Raw genomic sequence first — 14,890 nt, forward strand, 5'->3', positions numbered from 1 at the left:
AAACCGGTACGGGCAAAAATGTGGAAGTTACCAGTGTGCTTAGGCCGTATATAAGCAGAAGTTTGCGTTTAGGGCCGTCCACAGGCCGAAAACTCAATGCATGCTGTTCATGCTGTTCATGCTGTTCATGTTCATGCTGCAGTACAGCCCGCAATGCCTTTTTTTTCAACAGTGCTGTGGTTCTCGTCAAAACTATCTGTATCCCATGTTACCCTGTTCAATTCATCTGCATTCATATTAGAAAAAGAAACTTAGTGGGATGTGCCCGCGATAATTCAACAGCTGCAGAAGACTTGGTAGTCTGCTCTATTTTGGCTGTTTCAGGAGTACGTATACACAGAGCATTTTTCATCAATCATGATTTGCTGTGTTGTTCTGCAACACAGCGGAGCTGATCCCAATTCAGCAACTTCGCATTTGGTGCGCTAGCACTGAGATCTCCTCTCATCGATTTATCCGCTGTCTGCTTGGCTCCACCGCTTACCTGGGTGGCCACATAGGTGACGTTATCTTGTGAGGTCATCACAACCTGCCAAACAGACTGTGAGTGAATTCCCGCGCGTTGGTGCGTAGGGGTTGAATCATGATTTTTCTCGAGACGTTGCTCGGGTAGAGCAGCCTGGTTTTCAGCAGCCTCACAGGCCGCAGCACCTGACATCGCAGGACAGTGGCGCATCATTTAACCGCTGCACCAATGCGCGAGGGGCGGATTGAGGACTCCCAGCGATCTATGAGCGTAAAGTAGAAAATGACCAATTCCCCATATGTGCGCATTAACCAATTAACTCTTTCACCCTATATCAAGGCGAAATTTAAGCCTCCTTCCAGGTTTAGTGCATTGGCACTAAGGCCACCACTCACTGATATCGCCGATTTTTTTCTCAAGCGTGCTTGCCCTTGAAAGCGGAGCCTTGAACGGAAGTGAAAATATTTGCGAGCGTACTTAATTCCAAATTAGCCTAACCATGGTAAATAGTCCGACATCATCTTCTATGCGCTTTTCATTTATCTAGACAGCAGTTTGCAAATTATGTATATAAATTGTGCCGATGCCGTCACTCCTGAAGGTGACCTCCGAGGTTTCAAAGCCCCCCAAAGTGCCACTGATGGCAAAATCGGGCACCCCTGCCGCAGATTTGTCTTCACTATGTTCTTATGTGCTAGCATTCAACAGCAGTCAGGATGTTGTTACAGGTACTACTTCAATTAATTTCTATGTAAAAAAATTTACAATGCAGAATAAATCGTCCGGATTATATTTGCTTTGTTTTTTTTTTACACATTCAAGCCGCCCCTACAGTTTTGTCTATGTAAATCTGATCTCTGTCGAATCTGTCTGCAATTATCTATAAATAGTGGGTGTCGATGAAAATTAAAATGAGTGGTCTAAGTAAAACTTTTTACCTGTCGCGGTATTTACAATTTCGAAATTATTGCTAGCCATGGAATACAGTGCAACAAGATAGTACATATTTATTTCACTCCTACTTAATCCATTGTTTAGCATTCCTTCATCAGTCTTTCATACCATTATATATCGTTTTATAACCACAATCTTCTTGATCGCAGTTCGCCTCTGCCGTATTGCCCTTGATGTGTCAGCTGAGGTGGTGGCTTGTCATGAAATGTGCTCTGCCTAATCCTACTTAATTCATTGTTTAGCATTCCTTCATTGGCCTTTAATATCATGAGATATTACTTTATAACCACCATTTTTTTCTATCTCAGTTCACATTTACCGTATTGCCTTTGATGCGTCAGCTAAGGTGGTGACATGTCAAGAAGTGTGCTCTGCCTTCTCTACAACATGAACACTTTCTATGTGCTAGTGTGCTATATACGGCAGCAAAATAAATACATTTATTTTCAGATAGGCAAGCACGTTTATAAATTCTGTAGCGTGATGAAAAAGCAGAACTGACGCGACTTTTCCTGTGAAAGCTTTATATTGAGCTGGTTTAGTAGAGTGAACATTGTGATGTTTCATCCTTGCCAACTGTGCCGCTTTTCTGAAATCTGAAGCTCCGTACTTATGACAATCTCTGTTGAAAATAGTTTTAAAACATTGGGAGAGGCTTAGCTCAGCTATGCGAGGATATACGTAGCGAGAGCTGCAGTTCCCCCCTGGTCTAATCGCGCGGTCAGTTATACGACGAGCCTTTACATCCTCCTCTTCAGTAGTTGTTGTTGATGATGATGTTGCCATTGCTTCATCTGGAATTTTTTGTGAAGGAACCATGCGAGCTGCTATGCACTGCATGTTACGCTCCGCCTCTTGGCGTCTCCGCTTGGCAAAACGTTCTTCTCTTTGCTCAGGCGTCTCCGCCGCACGTTTCGCCTTCTGATGTTCATTCTTTCTCTGCAGAGCGGCCAACTGCCAGGCGGCGACTTCTGGGTCCGAATAACTGATCTCCACCTGACGATAGCGCCGCATAGCGGCGGCTGGAGTCTCCTTTTCGTCACCCACACGAAGCGATTGTGATACACCGAGTCGTATCACCTCAGATTTTATACACACAGCCGCACATACGCAGTTTATCCACATGACCCCACACGCGGCCGCGGCTGCGGCCGAGCTCTGACGTCATGCGCCGCGCACCTGCTGCCCTTAAGGCTCCGGTTGCCGCGCATGCGCATTCACGTACGGCGCCGGCGGGCGTATTCGGGTCGGCGCGGCGGCAGCGAACTCTGACGTCATGCGCCGCGCACCTGCTGCTGGAGCCTGCGTTTCAAGGGCGGGGAGTAGGAGGCCTCCTACATCGGTGGAAAATAGTTCTTCTGCTGTTCCTCTCTGTTTTCGCACATGAGCACTGTCCGCCTCCCAGGCCCACGGCGAAATGCTCGACTGGTTAGCGTAGTGTAGCTCTCCCCACAAAATTCGGCACCAAACTAAGGTGGTGTCACGAACTACTTCATGGATGATTGGCGCTCGTGGAACCGTGTCGTTGGCCCCGCTACACGAGAGTTTAGCGAAAGCATTCATATGTTGTTAGCGGAGTTTCGCGATAGAAATTAATGAATACTTCGAAGCACCCTTATACCAGTGTTTGGGTGGTACCGCGGTAGAAAAGCTCTTAAATATCATTGCCTGAAATGTATGGTGAGATGTACGGGGTTGGAGAACGTATAGGTGCTTTCGATGTCTCAGTGGTTATGGCGCTTGGCTGCTGACCCGAAAGACGCGGGTTCGATCCCGGCCATGGTGGTCGAATTTCGATGCAGGCAAAATTCTAGAGGACCGTGTAGTGTGCATTTATCACTGTACGATAAAGAACCCAAGGTGGTAGAAATTTTCTGAGCCCTTCACAACGGCGTCACTAATACCCTGAGCCGCTTTGAGACATTAAGCCCCCATGAACTGTAAACTGTACGACTGCTTTCGGACCGATTTTTTTCTAAACAGGGAAAGCATTCTTTTCAACCCGGCCATAACGTTCTCTAGTACGCTGCTTATGGTACCTTTGTACGAATCATTTATGGCAGCATTTTGCATGGTATATGGCGCACTCTATGGGCGCTGTTATCGATTCTTGTAGAAAGTTGAGTTGATAATGGAGTGATCATTCCCCGTTTTGTTTGTAGCCTTTCTTCTACTGCGAAAGCAGGGCTAATTTCTTCTGTGTAAATGCCGACTTCTGTGGTAGGCTCGCAGAGGGTATTTTTCAGCCTCCCTAATGACCACCTACCTGTCCTCCATACCCCACCCTCAAGCTAGAGAGGATGTGGTCTTGGATTCACCTTGTATACACCCTCCCGCCACGCCCTTGCTCACCTTCGCCCTCTAGAGGTCCCATTCACCACCCACCCAGCTCTACCTTTCAGAAGAGCGCCACGCACTACACATCTGCCAACCCCCCCCCCCCCCCCTTCCAGAAGGTTTTCCTTTAGAAGAAGCGACGGTGGAGGTGAATCCAATGACACAGCTGGTAAATCTACTGGCCTCCAGAAGCACTCTCGCACCCTCTACCTACATCCCAACTCCACCCTCGCTCTACAGAAGCACTACCCATCATGCACCAACCCCTTCCACTCAACTTCGGCTTCCAGAAAATGTCTGTCGCAACCGCAGCTGTGCCCTAATGTTTCAACATCCGCCTTGCATGGGGGAGTTTCAGGGTTCCATCCCCGGTTCCGCAGGCACCCTCCGATGATAGAAAAGGTAAAAGTTTCCCGTGGCCTAGTGCTCGGTTTAATCAGGGTGAAGTGCTTTGGAACTGGGTCTTTGACCCCACCTTGAGCAAACGAAAATACCTTACGGCATAGCGCTCTTTGGCCGCAGATGCCCTTGCAGCATAAAAATTCGCCGTCATCAAAAATTCCGTCGCGTGCTAGAAGCCTTGATTTAGAGTAAAGGTATTCATTAGAGCAAAAATCAAAGTAATCAGGGAGGACAAATCCAACTCATTTCGCATATTTGTCGAAACAGAAGCCGGGTCGTCCTGTAAATTTCTATTTTTTCTCTACTACTGATCCGTATACTCCACAGCTCGGCTTTAAATTAACACAGACAGTTGTTTAAAAATTCAGATACTTTTTGAGCAGAAAACACTTCAGGCTTTATTTCCTCTTTGTTAGCAGCACTTCCGGAGGTGTGGCCGATTCATTCATTCCCTCGTAGTCTTCGTAACTTTCACTGAATGAGCTCGCGTCAAAGCAGATCCCAGAATCATTTTCTCCAGTGTATGCGCAAACGCACTCGTCGGAAGAACAAGTCCAGTTCGTCTCTTTAGAGCACTAAAGGCAAGGAAGATAGACGAGTGAGGCACAATGACAGGAGCAGTGGCGCGAACAGCTCAACATGTGTAATAATTTTACGTAAGCATACATTCAAACACCCGATAGGTAGCGAAATATCGGCTCTGCATAGTAACCACCCTGAACATGATGTGCTCACTTAGATCCTTCTCACCACCAGTCAGTTCAGAACAGGTTTACAGACTGTGCATACATGCAGAAAAGTTTACGGGATGAGGACTGAAGGAAAATAATTTATTCTTGCTTTGACTGGGGAACCAGTGGGTTAGTATTTGTACTAGGGTACAGACGTTACATTTTGCTTGGACGATATTCCCTGACCTGCTTTTTATGACTTGCCCCAAATAATGTTGTTTCCACGAATCCACATTCGGCAAATTTTTGTCTATGTGAGCACACCTGTCACTGGGTGTATGATTACTAAAAAAAAAAGCGGTGACGTAACTTTACTTCAAAATGCACGACGATGCTCCGTTATACGGTTAGAAGACAACTTTTTATTTCGCAGTTTTATTCTATCACTGAATGGTGTAATACTTCTAAAGGAAGGCCTTTATTTAAGCTGATCGAGTTTGACATCTCTCGGCAGACAACAGCTTAGTATTCGTTTTGGTCTGACAGCAGCCTGCAAAGAGCTTTAAGCGAGATCTGACCGACCTGAGCCAGAAAGGAAATCTCATAACCAGCTAGGTGGTTCCAAAATTACCATTATTACATAATTAGATGATCTGTTTTGTTTAGAAATCGCAAACGTTCTGACGACAGTGCTGCGGCAGTATTGCGCCTGACTGTCCCATTACGCTCAACCTGCTACAAGTTGCTACCAAGATCAGACTTGAAGTAAAATTTTTCCACTGTTTGGTCTCAAAAGAACTAAAATTACAACCAATGGGAGACAGAAACAACGCCTAGTGGCGGAAGTCACCGCTAGAGGCACAACTGGCGTTTGTTCACTACTGGTGTGACGAAAGGGATGTCACTGTTTACCAGCAGAATCGCGCCCTATTTCACAGTGCGGACACGTCACGTGCTCTTTTCCAAGCGCGCTGCTATTAACCGAAGCCCATAAATATGCAGCGAACTCTAGTAACCCTCAATCAAAATATTGTTTGTGTGGTAGTTCACACACCTATCCCAACATACGTAATAACTGGTATGCCCACACCTTCGCCTTTGCACCCACGTGTCCCCAAACCGCACCCATTTTCTCCCTATCTTTTTTTTTTCAGATGAGTTTTCTTACCCTACGAACTGCTGAAGTCTTCCAACGAAGATTAACCAAGATACCTTACTCATAACTGTGGGCTCCATACGTTCCGTACCGCATAGTGACGACATCTATTATTGCAACAGCACTACACAAAAATAACTTTCTGGTACGGACGGAATGACACATGGTGAAAAGTGAATGAACCGCTCGCTTATCGATAGGCGATGCACAGCAAATGAAGGAAGCCGAATTTTTCTTAAATCGAGAGTCTGTCTGCAACAGGTGAGTTCGAGCTATACGTCGCCAATTCAGCTCGTGGCTCGTCCGCAGCCAGCGTTTAGAGCGCGCTGGTATTCAGCATCTCCTTACCATCATTTGCTGTCTTCCCACGCGTTTTTCCTCCTTTCGCGTCAATTGTTTATCGACGTTTCCCAAGCTTTACTCTCCGGATGTTTAACCACGTGGCCTCTTTCTTGCTAACGCGCACTCAGCTTCTCGCTTGTGCCGCTCCGCTTTGATCGTAGGCGCTTGATCTTGTATAGCCCTTTCTAGAAGCCACGCTACTTTTACTCCATTTCAGCTTCAACTATGAATCTTTAACATGCCGCTCTGGTTTATTCTACACTTAAGTTAAGGACAACGCAGCGAGCTATGGAAAGAAAAATGATTGGTGTAACGTTAAGAGTCCCGAAGCGGGCAGAGTTGGTGAGGGAACAAACGCGCGTTATAATGACATCCTAGGCGAAATCAAGCGGAAGAAACGGGCTTAGGCAGGACATGTACTGCGAATGCAAGATAACCGCTGGCCCTTGAGGGCAACGGAGTGGATTCCAAGAGAAGGCAAGCGTAGCAGGAGGCGGCAGAAGGTTAGGTGTGCGGATGAGATTAAGATGTTTGCGGGGATGTGGTGACCGCAGCTGGCAAAGGAGAGGGTTAATTGGAGAGACATGGGAGATGTCTTTGTCCTGCAGTGGGCGTAGTCAGACGAAAAAACCACGTCACACTTTCAATTCGTTCATTAATTAAACATGAAAGTCGATGTCCGACATAATTATTCTGAGGACGTTGCGCTCCGCTGTACCTCTTTTATTTTGGTTTATTATAGCCTTTTTATAAGCCTTGAGAGTACACATTTTTTTTACTATGGAGTAAGAAAGCTCTCGCCATTAAAAAAAAGAAGGCAGCATAAGCTTAACGCCCTTCCTGAAAGACGTAACTGTTCATTCATCTGGATGTGTGAAGGTGAAACATCTCCCTGACTTACGAAACTGCGCAAGAATGACTTACTTTAGAAAGGTGGAATTGAAGCAAGTATGTCACACGGTGTAAAAAAAAAATGCCAGTAGTGCGGACGGGGACAGGAAGAGAGGAGGAATGTAGATCAACTGGCGCTCGCAACAGAAATTTGCCTTTTCCAGGTTGTGAATTTTCCCTTTGACGATATGCGGTTATGTAACCTGCTGAATGCAAATACTAGAAAACATGGGGCAGGAAACAAAAACCGACATGTTGCGCTAGTTACCAGGAGTTATCCCTCTTTTTTTTTCCCTCGTCTTGCATGTTATGTCGTGGTTCGCTGTTTGCTTTCTGCCGTCTGTGAGCTATCTCAATATCGCCGCGTATTTTTGTTTCGCTGCTTCTAGTGAGGTGCAATCTTCATATTTAAGATGATGAATTTATATTTCGTTTTTATATTTAGGAGGATGAATTTATACTCAGTTTTCTTTTTGAGATATTCCCCTTTTGTCTATAAAACGCGGTCTCCGTCTTGAAGGATTTCCATAAATATGGGGTTAAAACCGTTCCCTCTTCTAAATTGGTTATTTCGGTCTACTCTTTTATCGGTTAGCAGTCCTGGTTAGCTTAGTTGGAACACCGACTGCCCCAGATAGGCGCAAGACCTAGACTAGGACGAATTTTTCAACTACAAAGCATCTGAGAAAGCTTTAAAGCTTTCATTTATAGCAGCATGGCTGCACCTCGGTGGATGCTAATGAGTAATTGCTCCTTTAACACGAATCAACTCTGCATTGTGGCATTTCCCTAAACGTCGGAAAAAATCGTAAGAAAGCAAGTTTATATTTTATTAGACTATTGCCGGCTGGATATCGGGACCTGAAGTGCTCTTGGACATTATTGTCGCTACAAAGCGTTCATATTTATTACTGGATAAATTCGCCCCACGGTAGAGGCGAGTCGACCAACTGTGCTTCAAAACTGCATGCCACTGTAAAACTCATTCCTTAATTCATTATTTCTGCCATGCGACTTTATGTACCGAACAATTGAGCACACTTATAGCCTTCAAAACAAATTAGACTCGTTTCTTTGTTTAGTCCTCAGCTATGAATTTTTCTGTTACTCGCGCATCAATACTGTCATTTCTTATATTCAAACGCTCTCAATGCGAATTTTTGTTCCACACGATAACACTTTCCATGTGGCATTTAATAAACCGTACCAAAAATGAAAACGTACCGTTGCATTACATTTCTTCAACTCAGGTCCTTCGCTAGAGCTATCTTGAAGTGATAGCACCAGGGGATTGCTCAGGCATAAAGTCCTAGAAAAAATGACAGTCGATGTGCATAGTTAATAATAATAATAATTGGTTTGGGGGAAAGGAAATGGCGCAGTATCTGTCTCATATATCTTTAGACACCTGAACCGCGCCGTAAGGGAAGGGATAAAGGAGGGAGTGAGAGAAAGGAAGAATAGGTGCCGTAGTGGAGGGCTCCGGAATAATTTCGACCACCTGAGGATCTTTAATGTGCACTGACATCGCACAGCACACGGGCACCTCAGCGTTTTTCCTCCATAAAAACGCAGCCGCCGCGGTCGGGTTCGAACCCGGGAACTCCGGATCAGTAGTCGAGCGCCCTAACCACTGAGCCACCGCGGCGGGGCATTGCATAGTTAGGCCAAATCCGAATTGTGTGTGTTAGTGCTGTGTGGCCATTGCTTTTCATCGTTTAATATCCACCTGCCATCTAGGTCACGTGAACTTGTGACGTCATCGCGACCTGGGCAGGTTACCCTCAACACGGTAGCCTTCAATTTGGCAGCCTGCTACAAAGAAAGGTTCTGACTAACAAACAAAACACACATAATGTGGGAATGGGCACTATAAATGCTAACGCACTAGCAATAAGGTACCAGATTCGCTGTGGAATTGTTACCATAGTGAACTAGAAAGGGGTAGTGTGCTCACTGGCCGAGCTGGAGTGAAGCCGCCGCTGTCGCACAACGGCGGCGGCACCGCGGCGGCGCTGCTGTCGTGTTCGCTGTAGGAAGGCAGGGAAAGCGGTCCAGGCGTATAAGGGATAAAATGCCGTGTTACTGCCAAAAGATCGTGCCTGCTCGGACTAAACTAGTTTGCATCATGTGTGTCATTCAACATTAGCGGATGAAGGTTTAATAATATTTTCTTTCGCGCGAAGACAGGGCATAATCAAGCGCGTGGAGCGCAGATGCGCAGCGGCCGCTACTTCGCGATTCCAAGAACTCATCAGCTGAAATTGCGGACTCTACGCTCCGCATCGTCCGACCAACGCTAGCATATCCTTTGAGCACACCATTTCGACTACGACGTGTCGCTTTATTCCCAATTTTAAGGTAGCCAAATATCGCTCCACATAAATGCTAATGGCGGCTGTACAATTTCACACATGCTCACCGATTTAACTCTGGCGTTCCACTACCATGCAGTTCATTTCGCGACTCGCTCGCTCTTTTCGAATTGCTTGTACCCACCCAACACCTTAAACTTGCATTCTGTAACTCCTCTGCCATAGCATCAGCCTAAACGTGTTCAGCAGATTTGAAATTATGTTTTATGGTGGTTTAACGTCCCAAAGAGTGCCAGGCTATGAGGGACGCCTTAGTGAAGGGCTCCAGAAATCCAGACCTCCTGGGCTTCTTTAAGGCGCTCTGACATGACACCGTACACGGTCCTCTAGAATTTCGCCTACATCGTAATTCGACCGTCGTGGCCTGAATTGAATCCGCGTCTTTTGAAAATTTGGAATTAAACAGTACACGAAGCCCTTCATCTTCAAATGGGGCAAAGGCAAATTTATTTATATTGTTTGAGATAAGCGCACCGAGAATTCAAGTGTCGCAGTGGTTCAGCTACGGCTTCAAGTGTTTGGCCCGTTCACGTATGCCGGGCCTATCAGTGTTCACTCCTTTCACAAAAAATGTGAAGCCTGACTACGTTGTAAAATTTTAAGATTAACTTGGAAAGAACTTCTGCGTGAAGATGGCAACCGACCTCTCTACATAGCCTTGCCCTGACCACATCCAGCACAGCAAAGATGCTCTCTGAACGGAGTTGGCTTTGGCTGCAGCATTCTGTAAAAAGGTTCTCAAGCTTCAGCACAGAATCGTAGAGTTGTGCGGAAGGGTAGATGAATCCTACCTTGTCGCAGTATTTTGTGTACCTTGCAAGTTGAAAACTGTCATCAGTGGCTGATATAGTTAAGAGGCCAATGCCTATGTTAGGTTTTTGCCTTTACGACACATTGTCGTGCTACATAGCCTGCGATGTGAAAGACTAGTCGTGAGTCACTTTTGGCTACATGCTGACTATGAACACGACACTCTCCAGTCTGATCAACCGTAAACTTCACTATCGTTCCTGCTGGCGTGCGAAGTTCAGATATCTCAGCAGCGTCTTTATCTTCCGTACCAAGCAAGGAGGCCAATATAGATAGAATCTTCACAGTTTCTCTGAGAAATGCATTTCACCAAGCCAAAAATGGAAGACAGTTTACTATGATTAAAAACTGCGATTTATTTATTTTCTATTTATATATTCAAATAGCCTCAGGGCCCGAAGGTCATTAAAGAAGGCATGATGAATGGCGGAAGGCATTAAAGTTTGTTATGAATAATAAAACTATAATTAAAAACTCAGCACGCTGAAGAGGTCTACCTTCGGGCCGTCTTTCCTGTATGCATAGCCGGTATCGAAACCCGGCGCGAAGCAGTGGTTCTGCAGGCGACCTGGCATTTTTTTTTTTCCTTTACGGCACACTCTCTCAATCTATCCAGGATGCTACATCCTTGCATTGCAGGTTCGTGGGAGACGGAATAGTGATCTAAGCACGCCATTGAATCCTTCAAAGGAAGCGCAAAGGAAGCACAACACACAACAACGTCCAAAAAAGGCCGCCACCGTCTGGAAGACGTTGAGTAACGAGCGTTAGCTTTACTAGAGGTGCGTAAAACGAAAGTCTTTCCGCATCTAGCGGGGCCAGTGAAGAAAAACCCTGAGCGGTTCGGAAAAGTAAATAAACTTTACCACCTAGCAGAGCGATCAACGACTACCGCCATCTATCCGTGAAATTACGATGCACGTCTGCCCGTTGTCGAGTTGCGCCGCCAGGTTGCGCCCCTCAGGATACGTCCCTGGTGTTCCTGTATATGCTCCCATGCGGGAGCATATACAGGAGCACTATACGTCCCTAGTGTAGAACTATATCGATGCTAATAATAATAATAATAATTGCTTTTGGGGGAAAGGAAATGGCTCAGTATCTGTCTCATATATCGTTGGACACCTGAACCGCGCCGTAAGGGAAGGGATAAAAGAGGGAGTGAAAGAAGAAAGGCAGAAGTAGGTGCCGTTAGTGGAGGGCTCCGGAATAATTTCGACCACCTGGGGATCTTTAACGTGCACTGACATCGCACAGCACACGGGCGCCTTAGCGTTTTTCCTCCATAAAAACGCAGCCGCCGCGGTCGGGTTCGAACCCGGGAACTCAGGATCAGTAGACGAGCGCCCTAAACACTGAGCCACCGCGGCGGGGACCCCGCGATCGCTCGTCTCGGCTTTCAGGGTGGGGACACCCTTTGTACTACCCCACGCCGCCGTTTCCCCCTCGCAGCGGCATGTTGGGTCTCACGCGTCAGTTGCGTGCAGTGTGCTATGCGTCTGGCACGGTTTCTGTGCGGCCGCGTGGCGACTGTAATAATTCTACTCATCTGGAAATAGACAGTAGATACTTGTTTTACTCGTGGCAGTAGTGTTCTTGCTGTTTTGAGCGTATTTTATGCATGATGCACTCGCTCCGACTACACGATAATGGAGAAGATATGACGGACGGCTGTGTTTCCCAGCCAACGGCTGCACTTTAAAAGGACAGCAGTTATTTGGTGTTCCTTGTTAGTGATAATATGTACTATATAAGGGTCACAGAATTACATAGGATTATGCTGCTTTTGTCGGTTTGAACGGTAAAGTCTTTTCGCAAAGCCCCAAGTTCCTCTTCTATACAAGCAGCGCGGAGCATTCATGACCTGACAAATAATATTTTTTCCGTAGTTAACATCCACTTTTCCAACATTTTGTGAAGTTCCTTTGTCTTTCTGGCGCACCGTATGTGAAAAATTCCGCGTATGAATGTCAAATTTCTCTTCCAAGTAATCTGTCGCCTCACTGCTCTGGAGTTTTCTTAAAAGCTGAGGACAAGTATGAAACCAAATGGTCATATTTTCTGGACTGCTTCTCTCAGTGGTTTGTGCCGCAACAAAATAATTCAGATGGTTGCGTTTCTCTTTGCATGGTGTTGACTACACGTGCACTAAAGATGAGATGCGACGACGTCTTCCTAATTCGTAGTGACTTAAGTCTCTTTATTCGAGAGCAAATTTAACTAAACGATTTATTTTTCCTTTCGAAACACTAACAACATCATCAAAAGCGACTAATTCACAAAGAGACCTCAAAAATCAGCCCATGATAACTGCTTATTTGGAATTCCAATGTCACTGCCAGGCTAAACTAACAAAGAGGAGTCGGAGCAACACAGGCCGCCTTACTCGCTTCCGCGGAACCGTCTGCTCCAGTTGCCAACAGACGCTCGCTTGTTGCCCCACTCGATAGTCGGCGGGGAAGGCCATATATCTCTCATTAAGAGTCTGGGCTGGTTGTAAAACCACGTTTGAAATAAAGCGCACAGGAAGATGCGGGCTCTTATCCCTGCAGCTGCTGTCATCAAAAGAGGCAAAAAAACTAATCCATAAGAAATGGCCGTCCAGAAACACTCGCGACGAATTTTACTGACGTGGCTGCATGACGTAATCAAAAGAGCCCTCTTCCCCAGTTGTGGTTTCTTTAAAAGAGATACGAAAAGGAAGGAAAGTAAAGCATTGCTGGGGGAAAAGCTGCCTTTCGTTCGCGTCACGCTGCCGCGGCTTCTTTGCTTACTGACGCAGAGACGATAAGTTTGGCGCCACGATATTCGTAGTGAGCTGGCGCAAAGAAGTAGAGAAATGGCGGTGGTAGTAACGCCTTAGTGGCATCAAGATAAATCAAATAATAAACTGAACAAAACGCTGCGACGAGAGCTTCACAGACTCGCTTAGCCGTAAGAGCACCTAAAAAATACGGCTGCCTTATTTGGAAACTTCTTTGTGAACAGGTTGTGAAGAAGCCGCCCGGCAAATTCTGATGGGCCTAGCAGGTTTTCATACTCGCCTTTCAGCTTTCTTGGCCTACGTCATCAGTGCAAGTGCTTGTGTTCTGTTCAACAAAATATGCCACTTCTGACAGCCTGGTGCCGAACATGCGATGAGTACCGAGGCGGCTGTAATCGGGAGAAGAAAGGCCGCGACACGTAACGACAACGAGGTACCTCTAGTCGGAAGAAAGGCGGCGCAGAACGCACAAAACTTGCAAAACCGAGGCGAGAACAGGCCACGCCCTTTTCCTTGAAGTGAGCTCGTGTTGTGTGATGCAGCAGTCAGAGATAGAGCTATGAGGGACTTGCTTAACGGAGCAATGGTGCAGATCAAGTGACAGGACAGCAGGACAGCACAAACACACAAGGCGCTTGTGTGTGTGCTCTCCTGCTGTCCAGTCACTTGATCTGCGCCATTATTCAGTTAAGCATGTCTCACCAACTTGCCCAGTCGTTTACGCTATGAGGGACTGTTGTGTTCCAAGGTGTCCTGCCCCCACTCTTAAAGTGCACCAGCTATTTGGCTTTGCTCGTGACAGCGCGCGCCGAAAAAATTGCCCATCGCAGGTGAAACCAGACGGCTGGACACACAGTTGACCCCAAAATATCCGAGGTAAGGCACGCGAAACGCTTGCTTTTTAGAACAATTTCTGCTGTGGACGGAGGAATATGATGCACAACTTATCTTTTCATCCTAATAATTACTGAAATTAGCAGTCATAAAATGCTTCTTCTCGCATTGATTTCATTGCGAACGAGAAGCGGTTTAATGTCTGTGTTTGGCGAATATGCAACTGCAGCTCGAAATAAGTAATCCTTATTGTCGTAAAAGTAATCGAAATATAGAGTATTCGGACAAGAGATTGCAGTGTAATATGCTGTGCAAGTTGTAAGAATGCTCTTATGAAGGAACACAGCGCAAAATGAACGCTACAGAAGAGAGAGAGAGAGGGGAGGGTTATTGATAGAAAAGGCGGAGAGGTTGGCCTGAAAAATAAATATCTGGCCTGCTACTCTGCTCTGGGGGACGGGAAAAGAAAACCAACACGCATGAGTGCACCGAGTGTTCATAAGGCGCCGCCTTCTTCGGCAGATTAGCTGCGATAGTATACTTTAAAGCAACTACCTCTGATTCACTGTTCAAACAATCTCTGGTGCCACTCTGTTTCGGTAGAATACCAAATCTCCTGAATTCCACGCGGTACCTTTATTTTTCTCTTCGAAACGGCGCGCCGCCGCATTGCGCTCAATGCAGCCGAACGGGAGAGTGAGACCCAACATGTCCCCGCCGAGAGCGGTGTCTTCACCCTGAAAGCGGCGCTTCCCTATCGAGGCACCCTATACGTCCCAAACGGAACTTGCTTCGTTTGGGGAGTCAAGGTGGACCTAGATTTCGGCTTGCGGTGCAATATGGTAACGCTTCAATTAGTGATTACATGTGTACAATGTTTACTTAGTA

General features: G+C 46.3%; 1 long non-coding RNA gene across 1 annotated transcript; it reads right to left on the minus strand.

The window, feature by feature from the left end:
- Positions 1-4,549: 4,549 nt before the first annotated feature.
- LOC144118591 (uncharacterized) lies at positions 4,550-12,913 on the minus strand. The gene is made up of 3 exons (XR_013312061.1): positions 12,791-12,913; positions 8,444-8,528; positions 4,550-4,734 (listed from the first exon to the last, which is right to left on the minus strand). It is a non-coding gene; the product is annotated as an uncharacterized LOC144118591 (long non-coding RNA).
- Between the last annotated feature and the right edge of the window lie 1,977 nt (positions 12,914-14,890).

This window comes from Amblyomma americanum, chromosome 2, assembly GCF_052857255.1.
Source record: "Amblyomma americanum isolate KBUSLIRL-KWMA chromosome 2, ASM5285725v1, whole genome shotgun sequence".
Lineage (NCBI taxonomy): Eukaryota > Metazoa > Arthropoda > Arachnida > Ixodida > Ixodidae > Amblyomma > Amblyomma americanum.